This window comes from Phalacrocorax carbo, chromosome 2, assembly GCF_963921805.1.
Source record: "Phalacrocorax carbo chromosome 2, bPhaCar2.1, whole genome shotgun sequence".
Lineage (NCBI taxonomy): Eukaryota > Metazoa > Chordata > Aves > Suliformes > Phalacrocoracidae > Phalacrocorax > Phalacrocorax carbo.
The window spans coordinates 8,863,775-8,886,694 of record NC_087514.1 but is presented as its reverse complement, the minus strand read 5'-3'; the positions used below and the strand labels follow the sequence as shown (position 1 = coordinate 8,886,694).

Here is a 22,920-nt window from a genome sequence, read left to right as displayed (position 1 = left end):
ATGCTCCTGCTGGTCCCTCCACACCCAGCCATCCCCATGCATGGTTTAGGAGACATGGTAGCGTTGGGTTGACAGTTGGATTTGATGATCCTATAGGTCTTTTCCAACCTTAATGATTCTATGTGCAGTGAAGGAAAATATATGCACACTGCAGAAAGAGTTCTCCATTCGCACCAGTCTTAGTCTTCCTATTACAGTGCTGTACACCCTGACTAACATAGATGTGTGTGATTAAACTGCAACGTCAAGTTACACTGACTGTTAAAGACTCAGGCTTTGCTTCTTGATAATCTTTCAGCTCTCCTGGTACACTTAATTTCAATCTAATACAGTGTGCAGCCAAGGACTGCATTTTTTCTACTTGTTTAAAACCACTGAGAGTTTGTTTTGAATATTCAGGTGAGGTTTATTGTAATTGTCTTCAGCTATCTAGAATTACATTTGTACCTAGTCTTTGCCAGCTGGATATGGTCACCACAATACATCATGTATTCAACTAGCTGCCCATCCTAAAACAGACATTTGAGGTAGAAGAAATCATCCTCTGATGAAAAGAATGTTCCCTTGTCACTGACAGTAAGGAAAGTTAGACTTGGCTTACTCCAGTTAAGTTGACTTTTGGTTGGTGCAAGTTGCATAAAAGGAATTCCACCTTTAACAAAAAACACAGCTGGAAATGCTCCCAAATGTTCAGTGAACCACAAAGACCCACCGCATGCTCTGAATATCCAGTACTTGTCAGACAGCCGCTGCTGGTCTGAGCAGGTACAGAAAACCAATGGAATCCAGGCACGTAAGGCTATAAATAAGCTGTTTAATAAATCTAAATAGTCTGAGACTTAGAATGCTTGATGATCTACCAAACTGAATGACTGATCTACCAAATTAGGGTCCTTCCTGACTTGTTCCTGCTGCTTAAGCACCAGAGAGACCTCCACTCCAATAACAGGCCCTCCAAGGCATGGGAGTTCTCAGCCCGAACCTATACCTGCCTTTGGAGTGTATCCCAGCTCCTAAAACTTTAGAAAGATTGAGGTCTGGATCTGAGTTTTGTGCACCTGGGTCAGATCAAGAACAAAAGTTCACCTGACGGTTTCATTTTTTTTGGAAGAAACACAGGAAGTTGAGTAACTAACCTATGATGAAAACCTTACTATTGCTTTTGGGGATGAGAGGAACAAACCACTACTTATTTTTCCCGCCTTTTATCTTCCTTCAGATGTCCAGAGACTTTCTGCTGAAGCTATGTACTGTAATCAGTTACAGTATGCTCAGCATTGTCTAAGCATAGAAGGAATGTCAGTGTTGGAAGGATCTCACTCTTACTTCCTTTAACATAACAGTATTACCAACCCTTGGAAGTCAAGAATGAATTTGGTGTTGGATAAATGATGCTAATATTGCACAATGTCTAAACAGCTGTTGGCAATAGGTGCTTAGGGATAGATGTCCTTCATGAAGAATAGGCTATGGATTGAGATACGGCCTTCTAGAAGCACTAGTATTATTTTATTTTTCCTGATGTAATGGAAAGGAACCTCTTGGAAAGCTTTTTTTACATTGTCTGGGTGAATGGCAACAAATAGTTTACAACATTTTTGGAAAAAGGACTCAGCCTCTCATTTATAACTACAAGGCAACACAAATGCCATGGAAAAGCAGTCTCCAAAACAGAGGCAAACAGCTTTTGCAGTGGTCACCACTGACTTCAAAGCATCATAGAAGCAGCTGTTTCTGAATATCCTTTTAAGCCCATTGATCCTTGATCCAGCTGTTAAAAATAACAATGTTTTTCATCCTCCATAATAATCGGATATAGCAGGGCAGTGCTGGAGGAGCGGTTGCATAAAAAAGCTTTAGTTACATAACAAATAATGCACCGTAGCTCCCAAGGCACAGAGATCCCAGGCAGGTCTCTGTGGCAGCCTCCGACCACTGCTTTGCAACACACTGTGCTGACAAAAGCATCTGCTGAAGGACTCTGACACCCTTGCACCTTTGCGAACAGCTGCAGAGCTTTGTGCTCTGCCTGGATTTGGTGTCCTCTCTGCCCTTTTGTGTAGGAAGGTCAGGGAAAGAGGCTGTGTGTCTGTACCTTATCAGCTGTACCTCACAATGTGGCATATCATCTTAATCTTCTGGTGACACTGGTTTTGTAAAGATATTCTGGACTTTGCAGATGGGCAGCTGAGTCCCTGCTCTTGTATCTCTGCTACAGTGCCCAACAGGGGGGCACAGGACAGAGCTGGGGTACTTGCATGTCCTGGTGTCATGGATGCACTCACAGCAGTGGTCACCTCTCAGAGCCCTTCTGTTGTTTGTCTGGATCTCTGTAGCTGAGTACCAACAACCACCCTGGGATGATGCACCACTTCCTTTCTCCTGCCTTCACAGGAGCCAAATTGGCACCCATCTGGGGTACATTCCTGAGGTCACTTTTTTAGATCAAGAGATCAGAAGTTCCCCAGCAGCAAAGCACTTAAGCATGAGCAGAAGCTGAAATATTCAAGCAGTCCCTCTGGAATTCAGTAGGACATTTCACACTGTTAAGTATTTCTCTGGATTGGTCTCAGACTGAGCTTGAACTTTGCTGTTTTACTTATCATAAGATTAACTAAGGATGAACGGAACTGGAAACAGCTAAAACTTTCCTTTTAAAGAAACTGAAAATGAAGACAAATATTTCCCTGAAGATTTACCAGCAGTAACGTTGGAGAAAATGGTGTGGAAAAATATGAGACCTATTTCCACAGAGGTTTCCTACCTATTTTTAGCAGCAATCTTCATCTGATATTTCTTTGTACGCTCAGAACTATGTTACGCATTGCAGTTGGGGTTTGCAGGATGTAAAAATCCAGAGGCAACTGGCAAAGTAATAACTGTCTTAATTAAGAGAAATTAATTCTACTGATTTTAACTGAACATGCATAGGCAAGATTATTTTTTTTTATTATCTCATGCCAGGAAAACTCCAAAGAGTTGAGAGAGAATAATCTTATCCGGTGAAACACCTGATGAATACATTACACCTCATGACATTTTTCAGTCTTAGAAGTCACATCAGCCCTGGTTTGCACAAAATGCAGTAGATATTGGCATTAGTAGGCACTCAGAAAATGTGTTTCCCTCCTCATAACTCTCCTTTCCCAATGCTGACCAAGACTGAAGCCAGCCTGCTGCTATGAAGGGGGAAGTTGCTTCTGCGAGCGCCCCTTTGGCCGATGCAGTGTATAGAGAGCATCCAGACATTCTGGGCGCTTACCCATACACCACAAGCATGTGGAAGAGTTCCTAGTTTGCAGAATACATGCCAGGTCCACACCCTCTGAAGATCTTGAAGGATCTTAAAGAAAATAAGTTGATTTTCAAAGACTTCATATTGAGCCAGGCAGAAATCCTGAGGTTAACGCTGGACTATTTATCTCTTTTCCTCAAAGACAGCCTGCCTCTGATCTTCAGTGGTACCCACCCATCAGCAGAGCCTGGAGGAGGGTTGCCAACACCTGTGTTGCTGAATATGGACTATATAGAAAAGCCATGCTTGAAGGAATGGTCAGTCTGAAGCAGGTGCCTTCAGGTGTGTGAGTAAGACTTCTGCTTGTCATCTGAAGCCTTTGGAAGAAAGAATCTTTGGAAGCTAGTCAGCTCCAGGAAACATCCAAGTGCAAATAAGAGCATCTTAGGACTTGTTGAAGGTGCTTGGTCTCACCAGTACATATATGCAGCTGGCAAGTCCACCAGGCCTTTCTCTTCTCTCTTCAGTTGTGTTGGGCTCTGCCTAATGCTACGGCTTCAATGAAACCTCTGAGAAAGCAACCTACCTCAAATAAAACCTCATGGGTTTTGATCTGTCAAAATCATGAGCACTTAAATTGGCATATTTCACACAGCCCTGATATTTCCCTTCCTCCTGCCTGCAGTTTTCTATCATCTAGGGTACCATTTGCTCAATCTATTACAATGCGCTCTTGATTTCAGTCCCCCACTTTGTGACCTTAGTGCATTTTCTTCTTGCAAAGGATCACAATATAAATCACTAGGTCAGGGAATAATGAGTCTAGAATTTTTAAAAAGCCTCCCACACACAGGCAGGATATCAACTGATGATTCAGCAGGTGATGGGTTGTAATAACGGGACATTTTTTCCTTTAATTGCTGTTGAAAAGGGAAAAGGAGTGAGAGAAATACTTAGTTTTCTGAGGCAAGGATCTTAGCTTCACTGGGCTTTGGTTAACTAGAATCATTTAATAGGCTTGAGCATGAAGAGCTGCACAAAGCTAAAAAGATAAATAAACTTGTGAAAGACTGTAGCGTGACGGTCTCTTTCCAATCCGAAAATTGGATTAAATATGGTTCTACCGTTACGTAAATAGACGGCGAGAAAGGGCTGACCTAGTGGTCTGTGAACGGAACAGGATGCAGGATCTCCTGGTTTCTAACCCCATGTGCTGGCTGTGGCTGAGAAGGGGTTAATTCTCCTCACTGCGGTGCCTGTGGGGGTTGGCTGCCTTTCCAGCTTCCCGCGCTCTGCCGCGTGGCGGGGGGGGCTGGGGGGGGCGGGGCCACGGCCGGGGCGGCTGACCCCGACTGGCCAATGGCAGGTTCATTCCACACCATGTGACACCATGGCCGGTATATTAAGGGGGGGCGGTTGCGGCTCGGGAGCGTCGTGGCGTCGGGTCAGCGGGCGGCTGCGGCACGTGCGGTTTGTTTCAGGGGTTCGTTCCCCTTCCCTCCCCGCCGCCCCCCCCAGGTTTCGCTCCTCTCATTGTTTTCCTTTCCATTGCATTTTTGTTGTTGGGGTTTTTTAAATTTTAATTATTAAACTGTTCTTATCTCAACCCACGAGCGTTACCCTTCTCATTGTCTCCCTGATCCCAGCGGTGGGGGAGTGAGCGACTGTGTGGGGCTGAGTTGCCGGCTAAACCACGACACCCACCTCTGCCAGACCCGTTTCCCCATGGCCGCAGGGGTAAATGTTCAAAGAATCACAAACACAAAAGCCAGAAGGGCCCATTAGAGTCATGCCATTGAACTGTTGTAAAACTGACTATAAGGCATTTTTGCCCAGTGATTTCTGCTCTGAGCCAGTTAGTTCTTTGAGCAAGGAGAGGGTCACCAAGGACACGCTTATGGCAAGCATGCTGGCAAGGGCAATGAACGTGTGGATCGTCTTTTCTTTCTCAAGTTAGAGGTTCAAGATGCTAACGTAAGCTCTGTGGAAGGCAATGGAAGCTTTCTCAGAAGCCATATGCAGACAATGATCCTGTCAGCAGCACCTGGTTTCTGCGTGAGAGGGGAGCTCCCAGTTCCTGCCCAGCCCTTGGCGGGAACAGAATTGTGATCTTTTAACAAGCTCATTCCTAACCATGGTGGCTGCCAAGTCCATCTCTGGCCCAACCCAACTGCGTCATTGAGGGCCTGTGTGCATACTGTCTCTGGCTGTTGACCCTACAGCAACCCAACAAGATGACAAGATTTGGCAAAGAAACTACAGTTCTTGCAGGTAGATTTTGTAATAACTAATTCTTTCACTGTACGAGCGAGGAAAAGCAAACAGTCAACTTGATCATTCATGGTTTCTTATCATGAAGCTTTTTTTTTTCAATCTTCTCATTCCTTTAAATAAAAGTTAATAGATACAATGCTGCCAAAAGGGCAAGAAAATTCATTGGGTAGCAGGTGGGATGATCTCAGAATTGAATGTTGTAGAAATGAAAATGTTTTGACTAACAAAAAGTAACATGCTTTAGACTTTAAAACACCGTATGCACAGATGTTAAAGTATCTGAAGGAGCTGAGTGTCCATCTCTCCAGTGAAATTGTGCTGAATTGTTGTAACTTACAGCAGCTTTTTGTAACTTTGTTTATTGTATGTCAGTCTAAGGAATTCCCCCTCTCCTTCAAATAAGCATCAGGTATACTCCAAAAAAAAAACTCCATTCACTTACTGCTTTACAGAAGTTGCTTTATTCCTTGAAACAAACAAATACACCACAAAACCCCTCCAAACATAAACCACATACAACCTCCTCCATAGAAAAGTTCAACCAGCCATTCAGAAATTAAAGCTCAAGAACAAAGAATGTATTTTTACTGTTTGTTTCTACCCTGGCCCTGTATTTCCCCTCATATTTTACACTCCCTCCTACCTGCAGCTTTCTTATCTGAAGCTCATTCTCTCTCTTCTGTTTGACCTGAGGTCAAATGTATCATTTATTTCTGTGATATCCTTCAGCATTTTGCATTTTCCTGTGAAGTCCTCAGCCAGCTTGCTCTTTACTACAGATTAAAAAAGGTTGTTTTTAATGCTGTTTTGGGTAACAAGGGTGCGAAAATCTGGAAATGCTCCTACTACATTCTCATGCCAGTCTTGCACCCTCTCCTTTTCACTTCCAGGCAGAGAAACTGCCTCTGGAGTTTCTGCGGCATCAGCCCTTTGTACACCAAAATAAGATGAGCACTTTTGCAGAACTTACTGGCTGTGATGACTCCCAGTGACCCTGAGAAAGTTACTGATTTACTTGGAGACAAGAGAGCTAGATGGCAGATAACATTCTCAAAATACCTGAATCCCAGTCCTACACCTCCTCATCTGCAGAAAAGCCCAATTCAGAAGTAAACTCACAGTTGACCCGTTCACAACTTCCCTCCCAAGCTGAGCAGAAGGGGAAATCTGATATGAATATTGTGTCAGCTGCTATCTGAAGGTCAGTATCTTCTGCATTTACAACATACAGGGAATGACAAAACTCATGGATTCTAGCTGTTGTAAAAAGCATACGTGGCTTTCAGGATGAAAGGGAAATGTTTCTAGGATACTGCCTTATACATTAATGCCAATTAATAGAAGAGTAAAAGCAAATATCAAACCCAGCTAGCTACAGTGATGCTACTGGGAGCTGAAAGGGATGCGCACAAGGAAAATATTGTGGAGCGGGTTTCTGAGGTGTACGGGGGAATGGAGTTGACAGAGGAAAATAATATTGTCTAGACTGGTGGAGAGAATTAGAAAGTAAAGTTAGAGAGGGAGATGGCAGGAATGCCGTTCATGGCAGGGGTTCCACAGATTAGTATGTTGTCTGAAGAAACATCCTGCTTTGATTTGCTTTGGTCTGGACCTGCCAGCTGGTTTATTTGAAAGCCCCTGGCTGTCAACTGGCAGGGACTGGGAATAATTTTTCTCTCATCACCAACTCACTGGGCCTCATTATTTTATATATCTCTCACAGTCCCCGTTAACTGTTTCTTCTATACTTGCAGCTTGATGAGCACTAGTCTCCTTAGTTGCTGTCCGTTTCCTCAAATCACATTTTCCTTCCCCTTGAACATTTTCTACTTCCTAGGAAAGTTTTGCACAGTCTCTACTCAAATGTACATGGTGGATCTGTGTTTTATCATAATAATATTCTTAGCTCTTTTCCCTATTTCTTATCTAATAAGTCAACATTTCTTTTTTCTTTTTCTGTCTTTTCTTTTGTTGTGGGGTTTTTTTTTGGGGGGTGGGGTGGCGGAAAGGGGAAGGGGAGAGGAAGGAAGTGATAGCTCCTCAGCATTAAGCTGCTTTTTCCACAGAATTATCTATGACCTGGGGCATGAGTAAGGGCACGGTCAAGCAGCGAAGTAGGGAAAAAGAAGTGCAGGAATGAGATTGTCTAGGGTGAGACATGTGGATCAGGCACGCTGAATGCCCAGGAGCCAGGGAAGTGGAGAAGCACTAATGAAAGTAGATGGGAAAGAGTATCAGCCACTGAAAGAGAAAAAGCAGGGGACAGAATACGGCACCCAAGTCACCCAGCCTGGGTGTTGGGAACAATCTGTCTCTGCTGTCCTTCCTTTCTGCCTTTCTCTGTCTTTTTTTTTCCAACAGCTCCTTTTCTCCTCTCCACTCCTCTATCTCAACTAAGCTAAAGAAACATGACAGCCCATCAGTGATGGCTAATTGCTTTCTTTGCTGTGTTCAGATGTACAAACAGACCATTACTTGCAATCATTATCCAGTCATCATATATCATACAGACCAGCTCTATTTTCCATGCACTAAATATATCACAGGCACCGTATTTGTCACTAATTGTACAATAGGCTAAGCAGGCCTGCTTTAGGAGCTGGTAATTTTTAAATATAAGACATGGGGCTTTGGCTTTATCTCGAATTTCCAAATGTTATTGAGGCATTTCAATTTCTTATTTGTTTAAGAGGCACCACAAGCTGCTCTTTCTGTCACTTTTATGAAACCATATATGAATAAGAGTAATGCCCATTTTATGACATTGCATTCTGTTATAATAATGATAGAATTACTAAGTACAGTTCTGAAAAAGATGGCCATTTCTTCCAGGCATATTCAAGTTTTTTTCACTCTACTTTTCCTTGTCTTTTTGGCTCCCAACCAATTTAAACTGCATTTCAGAGTTGCTCATTTTGTCCTTCATCAGTGCATGATGGGTTTTGGCAGCAGAAGCTTAAAGAAAAAAGTGGAAAACTGAAAAAGGATTTTGGAGGTCCTACTCCCACCCTCAGTTACATTTAGGAAATGAGAACAAATGCAGTAGAGCTGCAGGGGTGCTCTAGGGGCAGGAGCTGGCCTCAGATGAATATTTCCAGCCAGAATATTTGTAGCTGTTTAATTCCTTCACTCTCAGCCTGTAGCAAATGCATAAAGCCAAAATGTGTGCCTCAGTCCCTGCCCTGCTTTGGGTACTGTGCAGGCTCGGGGGATGTTCCAGCTAGTAAAATGCCTTAAAAGGTATGATTCAAACTAGTTATTTTATATTCCTGTACGGAAAGTATTAGCTACACAGCCACCTGCACTGGCTACCCACTGGCTAGTGTGAAGGTGGGACAACTTCTTGACAATGTCTCTTTGCTTCAGGGCTATTTTATATGTTGTTCTGTAGGTTTTGGAAAACACAGGTATGTAATTGTAAAATAATATTTTAATCTAATGGTTTTCTCTGACTAGTCAAAACAGTAATTCAAATACACATGTGCCAACTACCGATGTAAATTCATGCACAAGAGAGAACTAACTGTATGTCAGCATCAGAGGAGTGTAGTGGTCCTTGAACCGTGAGCTCCTCCAGCCTGGTCTGAGCAACCACTGTGCAAAGCTCTTTCTGGGCCAACATGTTTCCCCCAGACTTTGCAGTTTCCTGCAACTTGTTTTACGGTTGAACTTGGTGACCTTAAAGGTCTTTTCCAACCTAAATGACTCTATGATTCTGTTAGGCTCCCTGGGAATCATACCCTACTTTTTGCATGAAGCTGAAAAAAAAAGCCCAATGGCAAGAGCTCTGATACAGCACCAAGAGGGCTGGGACATACACACCATGTAACACCATGCAAAGAGTCTATCTGTGATGTGGAAAGTGCTCATAATCAGCTGCTTCTCAAAAAATCTAATTTGTTCAGGGAGAAATCTGCTGAGGTGATTATAGTGTCCTGCTCCATTAATGGCTTGGGTGTGGTGAGGGTGGGTATCTCTGCAAGTAGCTCTGCAATGTAAATACGGCCTGTAAACATGGATAACATATCCAGGCACATGAGCAGAAGATGCAAAGATGCCCCAGCCAAGGAGCTCACAATTGGTTTATCCTCCACTTTAATTGCAAAATCTGGGAGGTACCAGTGAGCAGAATTTAAGCATTGATCTGCAACCAAAGCAGACAGCTAGGTGGGCAGTACCGAACGTCCAACCGTCTCAATCTCCATGTAACATTAATTGTCTGCCATTCTCAGAGGTCTTGTTGTCATTAAACACAGTAATATATCTGCTGTTCCCTGTGGGACATCTGGAGAGGGGTTACCCATCAGTTAAATTTATTTTCATATAAGTTAAAAGATGACTTTTCAGCCTGAAGCTGTACACCCACCCTGTCAGCATGGTGGTGACTTCAAGTCAACCGCAGTTAGAGCTATCCTCCATCTGTCCAGGCTAGTGTGGCAGAAATCTGGGTTTGCCAGTACAGAGCTCAAGCCTGACCTAATTTGCCAGGCTTTTCAAATGGGATTTTCTGCTGGTGCGAAATTCAAGCTGTTACAGCGAGACTTCTATCAGTACCTAAGCTAATGTACTTAAAACTACATTATGCTGCGGTCAATGACTTAGAGATACTCAGTCATGTCACGGTAAAAAGGAATAAAAAGTGAGAAAGGTAGGGGTACCAAGAAAAGTGACTTTCCTTTTATCTTGTGATATTTTTGGATGACTTGAACTTTTCTGAGGATGCAGAATACTGACTTTAATCCTTCATAGTTGTAAATGTCAAAAGTGCTCCTTAGGTATGGATGGAGGGAAGAAACCACTAAACTTGGGGCCAGGAGGGAGGATGTGTGTCTGCCAAATGGCCCAGCTCCTGCTCTATAACCCTACATCTAACCTAACACACACACTGAAAGAGCTACGACATCCCTAGTCCCTGGCAAAATCCACTTTGAACCTATCAAGATATGATATACAAGGCAAGATTTGTATGCTGAACACAGACTCGGCTTTCTGAGTTGGTTGGTGCAGCACAAATGACAGTTTCGAGCACCCATATTCTAAGGGGAGAATAATTCACACCCTGTCCCTTGCTTTCTAGATTATGCTGATATTTTTTTCATCATGCTTGCTTGTGTCTGTGTATCTATAAGTCATGTATATGCTGCCAGTTACCTTTCACAGCTACGTGCAATGTGACAGAGATTCACTGGCTGAATGAGTGCTGTCAGAGTAGACGAAATCAAACCCTCATCTCCTGGCCTTCAGCAGTGTCACCATGATGGATGGGAGACATCTCCTCCCTTTGCTTTGCAGGTTGATCTCTTCTATTTAACAGCGTTTGGATAATGCTCACTTTGTGCTCCAGGAGGATTGTTTTCTACCGTGTTCTTCAAGGTAGGGGCAAAAAATATATATCTCCCCAAATGAACCCCACAAAAATAATAAAAAAAATTCTGATCTTCAATAGTGCCAACAATGTAAGACAGGTTGAAGACAGTTCTTAAAAGGACTTTTATCACTGGATTTACTCCTGAAACCTGAGATCCACTCCTGCCTTCATTGTCACCACCCACACAGAAACTCAAGTTTTGCAAGCCCAGAGATGCTACTCCTTGAGAGCCCTGCTCTGTGCTACAAGCTCCCTTGAATGTGCTCAGTCGGTGACTGATCTGAATTGTACACCCTCCACAGAGAAAGCCATTTTATTCCAAATGCCAATACAGTTCTTTCTTCTCCTTCCTAAGATGACAATCAGGCAGTTGCGGCATGGCACTGCTTGAATATACAACATACTTTTGAGCTCACAGTTCTGTTCTTGCCTTATACCTTCATGCTTGGCAACTTTCAGAGAAAGTCTGGTGGGAAAGGTCCCTACTGAGCCAGTCAAAGTGTGATGTTGCAAGGCCAGCACAAGGCTGATAGGACCTGAAATCACTCCTTGCTTGGTTCAGATGTCTGAACACAGGCATCTAATGTAGTTTTGCTGCCTCACACAGCCCACCTGCTTCCCAGCTGCCCCTCCAGGAGGGCACAGTTTTTCCATGGGTCCTATGTCATATCTGCCAGTCTTGTGTGAATGTGTAGGGTAGTCAAATAAGTCTGAAATAGCCAGCTGAAAATTAAGTGGAATATCCCAAGTTCGATAAAATGGCACTAGCCGCTCTTGTCAAGGCAACTGGATATCACTGCAGGTGCCTTGCAAGTGGTGACGTGGATGCACAGACCACACTTGCCTCCCCCAGTACAGGGCTGCTCTGAAAGTGCAGGTGGTTTCTGGTCACCAGGTGCAACACCATGGGGACAGTCTCTTTGCGTAATATTTCATGGCACTTTCTCATTACTTTCTGCATCATCCTTTCAGCATCCAGCATGGGAAGCAGAATAGTGCAGCTCTTTATTTTCCCAGCACTGACTTTCCCTATTTTTTTTTTCCCTTTGAACAAAAAAATGCACTTGCAGTGATTTGTGCTTTAAGGCAAGTTGTGATGATTAGAGCCTTATTTTCTAATTGACATTTGCATTGTCCTTGTTAGTCATAATTTGTAATATGCTATTGTCTTTAAGTGATCATAATTATAAAAAATAATTGGTTACAAACTTTTAGGAGTTTGCCAACTCATTACCACTAATTAAGAACATTGTTTAGTGTAAGCCTGACAGCTGGCATACACCTAAAGGAGCATTCATTTCCCAGTCTATTGCTGGTGCTGCTGTTCTAAGTTGTGCATAGGAGACACCCACACTTTTTATTACTTTTTTAAAGAAAGTTTGTTTCCAGGCTGAAAACTAACTTGTCACTGGTTCAGCAAATCAGGCAAGGGGAAGATCAGGCAAACAGGAGGCAGAAAAGCTAGATGATGTTGCAGTTAATGCAGCACTCGTGTAATCTTCGCTTTTCCTTCTTTTCCAGCTATGATTTTCCCCCAGACTTTAACAGCTGTTGTTGGGGAAATTCTGGTTCGCTTGCCCTAAACTGCCCTGTCTAAACTCAGGCAAATTAAATTTTAATTTCCTCAGCTACTTTTCTGTTTGAATGAGGAGGAGCTTTTCCAGAGCAGGTGTAGCAAACATGATTTTTCCAAAGCAAAGTGCTCATTTCCTGGGGAAGGACAGTGTGGTTTGCGCTCCCAGCTAATGCTGTTGTTTGAAACTCTTGCTGAAGATTACTGCCTTCTGCATATCATGTGTGTAGAGAAGATTTAATTAACTGAAGTTCATAAAGTACAAGGAGCTCATCAGATAAAGGATGCTATTTAATTGCAAAGCCATAATATATTATGATTTATTGTTATTGTTTTTAATACTCTTGTTACAGTAGTTTGTGGTTCACTTCCTCTCTCCTGGCTGTTGGTGTGTTAAAGAAAGCTCCATTTACTGTCCGTTTGCCGTTTTGCCTCGCTTTCTGCCTGTTGCTCATCTTCCTCCTACTAGTAACTGCATTTAGAAATGCAAGCAGATTTATAGAGGGGAAATCTGTCTGAACCAAATAGTTCAAGTCCAAAAAAGACAAAAAAAAAAAAAAAAAGGCAAAGCAGGAAAATTCAAATATTGTCCTGATGGGTTGAAAGCAGAAACTTTGCACAATTTGCTTTGCCTGTACTGCTGCAGTACCAGGGCTTGGATCAATAGAAAACCATTCACTGGCTCCAGTGGGCTTTCGGTGAGGTCCTACATGCAATTCAGTTGCCTAATGAGCTCTCAGGAAGGGCTGCAAGCGTGCAGGCAGGATACAGGGACAGGCTCTCGTCCTAGCTCTCTCAGATAAATACAATGAACAAAACCATTGCAGGTTTGAATAGCCACTGGGTTCATATGAGGACATGTTCCACACATCAAAAGTATGGGCACCACGTGGTCTAAAAGGACATCTATTTTTAATATGGGCTTGAATTCTTAAGGAAAACAAGCCTCACAGTTACACACCTAACAGCCCTTGAGCCGGGGTAACTCAAACCCTGGTAGAAGAGTGCACCTTGTTTAAGTGCTTGCTTCTACTACCTTCAAGTGGGCAGCACAGGAAGAGCTGAGGTACAAGAGCTGTGTCCATGGAAGGATTTCTAGACCTTTTCACACTCCAAGTGAAAAGAAGTGAGCAAGAGCACCCCCTCAAAAACTCCCCACCCATCCTGTCTCCGTGCAACAGATTGCATCGAGACGTACAGAGAGGACCAAATGCAATTACTTCTGCCACCTGGAAGAAGAGAAAAGGCATGTCAGTACCACGACACCTTTTATCACCAGCTTGTCTCTAGGTCCTATCAGGGCTCAGATACATAGTCATGTGCAGTAAGAGCTGGGGCAGGCTTGTGATCTCAAGTGAGGTTGTAAGCATGCCACTGAGTTGAGATTCATGTGGTTTGCAAGGGCTTCACAAAGCTGTGAACAGACCACAGGCCACTTCTGGAGTCATCTTGACTACAGAAAAACTAAATGCTGGATCACCTGTCAGAGCAGCATGGGCAGCAGCTGTGCCCACAGCTTTGTTCAGCTAGTGCAAGCCTGGATGCAGCTGTAGTGTGAAGAGAAGAGGTAAAGGACAAACCCAATGACACGTGGCCATGACCAGGCCGCAGCTGGGGTCATCTTCATGGCAAAATTTTTTCTTCCAATTCTTCTTCTGTCTCAAAAATTGTTCCTACCTTTAAATAACACAGTTCCATTACAGCTTTTATTATATTGTCAGCCTAATCTGAAAGCTTTCTTGTGACTTTGGATTCACTCTGAATTTCCAAGAAAAGTCAGAATCTGGTGCTTAGTTGACCTCTGCTTTCACTGCCATACTCACAGAATGATTAGGGCTCTGCTAACCAGCACAGCGGGAACTTAGGGCCCCAGCACAGCTGGTGACAAATGGTCAGTGATGGGTTGACCTTGCCTTGGGCAAAATATAGTGTCATCTCTGCAATGCTCTTTTATAATCTTTGGAGCTGGAATATCCTGGTGAAACTGAATCTCTTGCCTTTGCCTCAGCCTTGGCCTGTAATGTGTTTCACTGGGATAAAGTTGATTTTCTTCATAGTAGTTTGTATGGGGCTGTGTTTTGGATGTGTGACCAAAACAGTGTCGATAACACAGGGATGTTTTAGGTATGGCTGAGCAGGGCTTACTCAGAGCCAAGGCCTTTTATTCTTCTCATGCCATGAGTGGGCTGGGGGTGCACAAGAATTTGGGAGGAGACACGGCTGGGACAGCTGACCCCAACTGACCACAGGGATATTCCATACTATATTACGTCATGTTCAGCAATAAAACTGTGGGGCAGAAGGAGAAAAGGAGTGATGTTTGGAGTGATGATGTTTGTCTTCCCAAGTAATTATTATGTGTGATGGAGCCCTGCTTTCCTGGAGATGGCTGAACACCTGCCTGCCCATGGGAAGTAGTGAATTAATTCATTGGTTTGCTTTGCTTGTGTGTGCAGCTTTTGCTTTACCTACTAAACTGTCTTTATCTCAAGCCATGAGTTTTCTCTGTTTTACCCTTCCTATTCACTCCTCATCCCACTGGGATGGAGTGAGCAAGAAGCTGTGTGGGGCTGAGTTGCCGACTGGGGTTAAACCACAACACTTTATGGTGTTTTCTGGCCCTGTTCCTGTATGTGCATGTGTCACTTTAGGGAACTGAGCTCAGGAAAGTGCCAGTGCTGGTCAGGAACTCAGAGCTCCATAGGCAGTACGGCTGCCAATTACTGAATCCCAGAATCCCAGAATCCCAGGTTGGAAGGGACCTCAGGGATCATCCAGTCCAACCTTTCTGGGAAGAGCAGAGTCTAAACAAGATGGCCCAGCACCCTGTCCAGACAACTCTTAAAGGTGTCCAACGTGGCCAAGCCAACCACTTCCCTGGGGAGATTATTCCAATGGTGACGGTTCTCACTGTGAAAAGTTTCCCTCTGATGTCCAATCGGAATCTCCCCAAGAGCAACTTGTGTCCATCCCCCTTGTCCTCTCCATGGGACTCCGTGTAAAAAGGTATTCTCCATCTTCTTTGTAGCTACCCCTTAAGTACTGGTACACGGTGATGAAATCCCCTCTGAGCCTCCTTTTCTCAAGGCTGAACAAACCCAGTTCTCCCAGCCTATCCTCATATGGCAGCTTCCCAGTCCTCTGATCATATTGGTGGCCCTTCTCTGGACCTCTTCCAGCCTGTCCACATCCTTTTTGTAGAGCGGGGACCAGAACTGTACACAGGACTCCAGGTGTGGCCTGACAGGTGCTGAGTAGAGCAGGATAATGACTTCTGTATCTCTGCTGGTGATGACCTTTTTGATACAACCCAGCATCCTGTTGGCCTTCTTAGCCGCAGCAGCACACTGTTCGCTCATGTTGAGCTTCCTGTCCACCAGGAACCCCAGGTCCCTTTCCACAGAGCTGCTCTCCAGCCAGGTGGATCCCAGTCTGTGCTGCACTCCCGGATTATGTTTTCCCAGGTGCATGATCTTACACTTTTCCTTATTGAACTTCATCATAAGGTTCTTGCTGGCCCACTCTTCCAGCCTACCCAGATCTCCCTGCAGACCAGCTCTCCCTTCTGGAGTGTCTACTTCCCCACTCAACTTGGTGTCATCAGCAAACGTCATCAGGCTACATTTGATGCCATTATCCAGAACACTTATAAAGATGTTGAATAACACAGGGCCCAATATCAATCCCTGGGGGACCTCACTAGTGACAGTGGATGATGAAATTACACATATCATCATTAACATTTGTGTACCCAAGAGTTCACATCACAGTCAATATGTCTGAACACAGCTGAAATATGAAATAGGCAAATCAGGCTTTGCACACAAAGCTAGATTGCGGTCACTCACTTCCAGAGCAAGCCCATTTTTGAGACAGTATGAGGCTTCCGCATTGTGCTCAGCCACCTAACAAGTTCATGCAATCCTTCATCGGGCTGTTGGGATCCATGGAGGCTTGAGTCAAACCTCTTGGCAGTCTGAGTAATGCTGTGTGACCTGCACTGGGAAGAGTGAGACAGGAAGCTGATACCCAGTGCAGAGCTGCATGAATTAGCGGTGCCCTCCCTGTTCCTCCTGGTGGTGAAAAAGACCAATTACCTGTTGGAAGAAATTTGCAGCTGATGAGTGACAGCTCTTCTGGCTAACTGTGCCCATGCCATAATGCCAGCCGCACCGGGGACTGCGTGTGAAATATGTACATGTGCGTGTGCATTGAAATGTAACACACAGATTTGCAGTTGGCTTGCTTCATGTTGCTTCAACCTACAGTCATGGAAAGACATTGATGCAGCTTCCCTGGACTTAGGAGGACCTTGAACGATGAATTTCCTTCCTGAACTCCTTTCACTTCCTCCATAATTTTGTCTTCTCTAGGGCACTTGGGAAAGACCCTCTGAGGTTCTGGTTTGCCTGGCACCCAGGCTGTGATTACAAAGCTTCTTACATGTCAAGGGATGAGAAGACTTTGCTTGCAATTAAGTCTTTGTGTTGTCTACAGAAAAGCTGAGCTTTCAGAATGTAAATCATCAGTTTCAAATGAAACCAAGCCAGGTGAGCTTCCTAGTTGTTTGTATCCAGATGCTAAGAAAGACCAAAGACATGAGCAACAGTTTTAAATGTGATATATGAAGTCATTCCTATTTACTAACCCCAACAACTCTCTTTAATCCTAGATATGACTGGAGCTTAAAGGGCAGTTGTATGATGCTGATATACAATGGGAAATCTTGCCAGGTCAGGGACTTCCCAGTTTCTGCTCTTCCATGTTGCCTGCAGTAGCACAGGATGGAGATGTCAGTATGTCCTTAGCAAGCCAAACATGCTGTTCATTCAGGTGAGCTCTGGTCCTGCCCATGGATACCAGATTTGTGACCCTGACCATCTCAAAAACTGGTTTCTAACCCTCACTTTTCCTGGTGCTCCTTTCTGCTGTGGTGCCCTAAAAGTGGCAACATCTATGAGCTATAAGAACAACTGTGGTCAGGGATACATCTGGTTCAAAGAAAATTGAAAATTATATCCAGAAACTACTTTCTGGGAAAGCACTATGGGTTACAAAGTAAATAATCCTCTTTCATTACAATAATAGTTTTAATAAGAGCATTATGGTGTCCTTATGTTCTAATAGCGCACATTTCATACACTTACATGAGAGATTATATACCCTCTCCCCACCTTCTCTGCTTCAAAATGCAAGTGCTGGCAGAATGTCTGACTGAAAGTCAAGTATGGTGTTGTGCTCTTTAATGCCCACAGAGCCCAAACTGGCACTAGAAAAAACTTTGCACAGCATCCAACTGATGTGCCTTGGAGCTGATTTGGAAGGGACTCCTGTTAAATGGGAAAGAAGCCTAAGTCCAAAGTGCTCTGAAATCAAAGAGGATATTTGACTAGCTTTAACGGATTTTGAATCAAGCCACTACCTAAGCTGAGACTGCCAGAGGGAGACTGGCACCACTGCTCAGCCGTGCTGCGGGGTATTGTAAAGGTGGTCACACACCCTTAGAAACAGGACTGGGATGGTGGTATCATACCTCACCTCTTTTAGCCCAGTAAGGCTTGGTGAGAGAGGGGAAAGATAGGGTCCTGGGTATACATTTAGGGAGAAATAGGGAGAATACAATTCCCTAGTTCACAGGTGGAAAAACAGGTCTAAAAGTGAGGTGTTCAGCTGGCATGGCACAGGGGACATCACAAGCTCCCAAGGGGCTTCTGTACTAGGGTCAGCTAACATCTCGGCAAAGCACTGAATGGGTCAAATCAAGGCACATGTGTTAGAACAAGACCAACGCCTATGTACATGCCAGTATTCAGGTATCAACAAGCTTTAGAGGAACATCTACCTGAAAATATGACTGTGGTGTAAGCAAATGAGTGGATATACTACAGCTATGCCTTAGTAAATGCCTGTATGCCTGCACTTGCCCTAATGCATGAATGGTGATCCCCTGAAATGAATGATGCCTGGGTACATAAAATGGGACAGATGTTCATTAAGGAGTAGCTTCGGTGCTGAATTTTTCCTCCTTCTCACCTTGCTGTAACATGTCCTCATACCTACAGCCTATGACCGAGCTGTGAACTGCTCCAAGTCCTTTTGCTGCTCCATGTCCATATGGTGATAGTTGGTATATCTTCCTCTCTGAGGGTATACAGGCAGGGTCAAATGTCCAAATAATGTAAAGCATTGTGACCGTGCTGGCTTTGTATACAGAATCATAGAATCATTAAGGTTGGAAAAGACCTCTAGGATCATCAAGTCCAACCGTCAACCCAACACCACCTTGCCTCCTAAACCATGCCCTGAAGTGCCACGTCTACACATCTTTTAAATACCTCCAGGGATGGTGACTCTAGCACCTCTCTGGGCAGCCTGTTCCAATGCCTGACCACTCTTTCAGTGAAGAAATTTTTACTAATATCCAATCTCAGCCTCCCCTGATGCAGCTTGAGGCCATTTCCTCTTGTTCTATCGCTAGCAACCTGGGAGAAGAGTCCAACACCACCTCGCTACAACCTCCTTTCAGGTAGCTGTAGAGAGCAATAAGGCCTCCCCTCAGCCTCCTTTTCTCCAGCCTAAACAACCCCAGGTCCTTCAGTCGCTCCTCATAAGACCTGCTCTCTAGACCCTTCACCAGCTTTGTTGCCTTTCTCTGGACATGCTCCAGCACCTCAATGTCCTTCTTGTACTGAGGGGCCCAAAACCGAACACAGTATTTGAGGTGTGGCCTCACCAGTGCCGAGCACAGGGGCACTATCACCTCTCTGCTCCTGCTGGCCACACTATTCCTGATACAAGCCAGGGTGCCATTGGCCTTCTTGGCCACCTGGGCACACTGCTGGCTCATGTTCAGCTGCCTGTCAACCAACACCACCGGGTCCTTCTCTGCTGGGCAGCTCTCCAGCCACTCTTCCCCAGGCCTGTAGCGTTGCATGGAGTTGTTGTGACCCAAGTGCAGGACCTGGCACTTGGCCTTGTTGAACCTCATACAATGGGCCTTGGCCCATCGATCCAGCCTGTCCAGGTCCCTCTGCAGAGCCTTCCTACCCTCAAGCAAATCAACACTCCCACCCACCCTGGTGTCGCCTGCAAACTTACTGAGGATGCACTCAGTCCCCTCATCCAGATCATTGATAAAGATATTAAAGAAGACTGGCCCCAACACTGAGCCCTGGGGAACACAGCTCATGACTGGCCGCCAACTGGATTTAGCTCCGTTCACCACAACTCTCTGGGCTCGGCCATCCAGCCAGTCTTTTACCCAGCCAAGAGCACACCTGTCTAAGTCATGAGCAGCCAGGTTCTCTAGGAGGATGCCGTGGGAAACTGTCAAAGGGTTTACTGAAGTCCAGGTAGACAACATCCACAGCCTTTCCCTCATCCACTAGGTGAGTCACCTGGTCATAGAAGATCAGGTTGGTCAGGTTGGATGCTTGCTGGGCCTGATCATCTGGATGTCCTGCACAGGCCTGCTGAGCTCACTCAGGATGAACCGCCCTTAATGCACACACCTTAATTATTCAAAATCCAGCCCCCTATAAATTTTTGAGATTTTCAGAATTTTCAGGAATTTTCAGCTTGGAACCTGAATGCTTTCTCTTTTCCTTAAGACTGATGAAAATCTTTTTTTGTTTGTTTTGTTGTTTTGTTTTTTTTTCCTGTCATCTTCCTCCTTTCCCTTTTCTTTCTCCAGAATCAGAGGTAAGGAGGGCCAATGTCCCTGTATTGCCCAGCCCTAAGCAGCACAGCTGGCCCTGGCAAGGAACTACATCAAGGGATGGGAGATGCTCTGAGCACCAGGCACATTCCATCAAATTCCTTGTCTGAATGAAAAGCTGAAGTGGCTTTTCTGTGCAGGGAGGATTGAAACCAGATCCTGTTATTAAATTTGCTAAATGGGAACATAATGATTTATGAGGGAAGTAGTGAACCCTCAGAAAGAATTTAGTAATAACACTGGGTGAACGGCAGCATGGAACAGGCTTCAGAAGTAAATGATCTGTTAAAAAAAAAAATAAAAAAAAATCAAGCTAAACAAAGCTACTAAATGTGAACCAGATAAAAACTTTAATTATTTCTAATGAGATCAGCAAAGCAAATAAAGGACTGAAGTGGGACTCATCTGATATAACCAATAAGAAGCACAGACAATATTGTTTTACAGTCATGCTTGAGAAGTTCAAAGCCATGAAATGTCTTTAACCACACACCAGTACTGCTGGCAGATGTGTAACTAAATCCTAGGCATTACTCTGGAAAAAAAATTATTCAAACGTCTCCATAACTTTTTATTTTTCTAGAGCACATGTGGCAAAACTGAAAGAGTACTGAAAGTTTTGGGTGAACACTGTATTGAACACTGCAGGGTCTTAGTACTGTTAAAAAAGATTGGCTTAATGATGCAAATTTTTGCCAGTTTGGAAAAGCAATGCTCTGACTAGAGTTTGTCTTGTAAGAAAAGGGGTGAAGATGTCTGTTGATGGGTTTGTATATGTTTAAAGCTTATTCAAGAGGGATATCACTTCACTTATGAAAAACAAACAAACAAACAAAAAAACCCCAAAATGAAACAAAAAGAAAAAAAAAAACAAAAAGCATTTAAAGAAAATAGGGAGAGGACATTGAGGCTTTCCACATTACTCTGCAGTGTGCCCATGCCACAGTGGGATCACAACAGTGACTGCTACTGACCAAAGCAGGACTGAATGAAATGAAAGAGCCAGAGTTGCATGCGAGCTGCTTGTGTGATTCTTTCTAATCTCAACCCATCCCCTGATTTCCCTGGGACAACAGGTAGCTCACAGGGTCACTCTGGTCAGGTCCTCGTCCAGGAAAGGAAACCCAGACCCTGACAAAAAGGGGATGAAAGAAAGCAACAGCTCTGAGACAGTAACCACATATTGCTCTCAGCTACACTAACACATAGCAACATGGATAAAGATCTGGCTCTGGGCTCTGTCTGGGCTCTGACTCAGGGAAAACTGCTGCGATTACCCAGACTCACTCCTGGAAAACAGTGGTGGCCCGCCGCAAATGGAAGGAAACACTTCTATGGGTTTTATTGCTTTTCTAAGGAAAGCAGGATACCTCCCCTTGCATTCATTTGCTTCCGTGGCTTTTTCATCACCAAACTTTTAATATTGCAGCTACATCACTTCCCTCCGCCTTTTTTTTCTTGTTGGTTGATTTGATTTCTCCAGGCACTCCTCACTGTGTAAAAAAATGTGTGTAAAAGGGAATATTTACTTTTGCAATGCTACCTGCCCCGAGAGCAGTAAGGCATCTCGTGCAACAGCTGTGGCCACTAATTCACTGCAACTGCAGCCTGTCTTCTCAGCATCAGCTACATTTCTTTTCCATATGCTAACTCCCTTTTAGCTTAATTTTCCCATTAGCCAGCAGTAACATTGAGTAACTGTGTTGGGCTGTATTCAAATGCAAATTAATATCCCCTTCTGCCCATTAGCTCTGCTGTTTCTTGTCTAGCCAAAGCAACTGGAAACAAGTGAGGAGCTTGGTTCACTGGTTGGACAGAAGGGCCCTGTCTGGGCTGGGGTTGCTGTTCATCCCTGAGAGCTGACACAAAACAGCAGGCTGCAGAAAGGAGAGGTCGTTCATCAAGATGTTTCCTGTCAAATAACCCCTGAACTCCAACCATTCAGCATACGCCGCAGCTCTCTTGAACTTCAGTGTTTGACGTATATAATTCACACAATGCCTATGCTGTGCTCTGAATTGGAAACATCCAGCGGTTTGACATCGAGAAACCTTTAAAGGAGGCATGGGGGATGGGGAGCTGAGGGGAAGAGAGATGTCACTGAACAAACCATATGACTCAAATCTTAAAAACTGTTAATGAGCCAGCATGATAAGCTAAAGAAACCTTTAATCAAAACAGCCTGGCACAAAGCAAGTTCCTAAAGAGGAAATACAGATGTGACTGTTAATGCTGATAACATGAAGGGAGGGGAGGGGTGGAGAGAAGAAAATACGTAGAAGAAAAACATTGATTTTTCTTATTCTAGGGAAAAGGTGGAGTCTCTTTCTTTCTCAGCGCTTTCTTTTTCAGGATCTCTTGAGACTAGAAATAGTAGCACCACACTGGGAGGAAAAAAGTGGTATAATTCCTCTGTACTCCCACCCAGAAAGTTAAACTACACCCATGTGAGTCACCCGCCCCCAAAAGGCTTATGCATTTCTTTATGCCTATGCGACTCTGAGCTTCATTTGAATTTGTTTTCCACTCTGATGCTTAATCTTCAGCCACCTACTAGTCTCAACTTTCCCTCTCCAGCACAAGCATGGACAGTGTGTGCATATAGCGTTACTCCATGCCAGGCAAATCTCCTGCTTTGCAAAGAACATCGCTGCACTGCCTTGCAAAGATCTTTTTTATAATTTTCTATTTTTTCTGCCTGCTATTTGGAGAAGTTTTTAGATTAAGTTGATTACTTCCCTTTGAAAACCCCA

The 22,920-nt window shown here is 44.1% G+C and overlaps 1 long non-coding RNA gene across 3 annotated transcripts in view; it reads left to right on the top strand.

Moving 5' to 3' along the window:
* Positions 1-6,584: 6,584 nt before the first annotated feature.
* The window catches only part of LOC135311845 (uncharacterized), a 42,940-nt gene continuing 26,604 nt past the window's right edge, over positions 6,585-22,920 (top strand). For 2 of the 3 annotated variants that reach the window (XR_010371374.1, XR_010371375.1), the window contains exon 1: positions 6,585-6,710. This is a non-coding gene — a long non-coding RNA (uncharacterized LOC135311845). Of the gene's footprint in view, positions 6,711-10,801; positions 10,883-22,920 lie in introns of all 3 variants that reach the window. The other variant, XR_010371373.1, reaches the window with a different exon arrangement.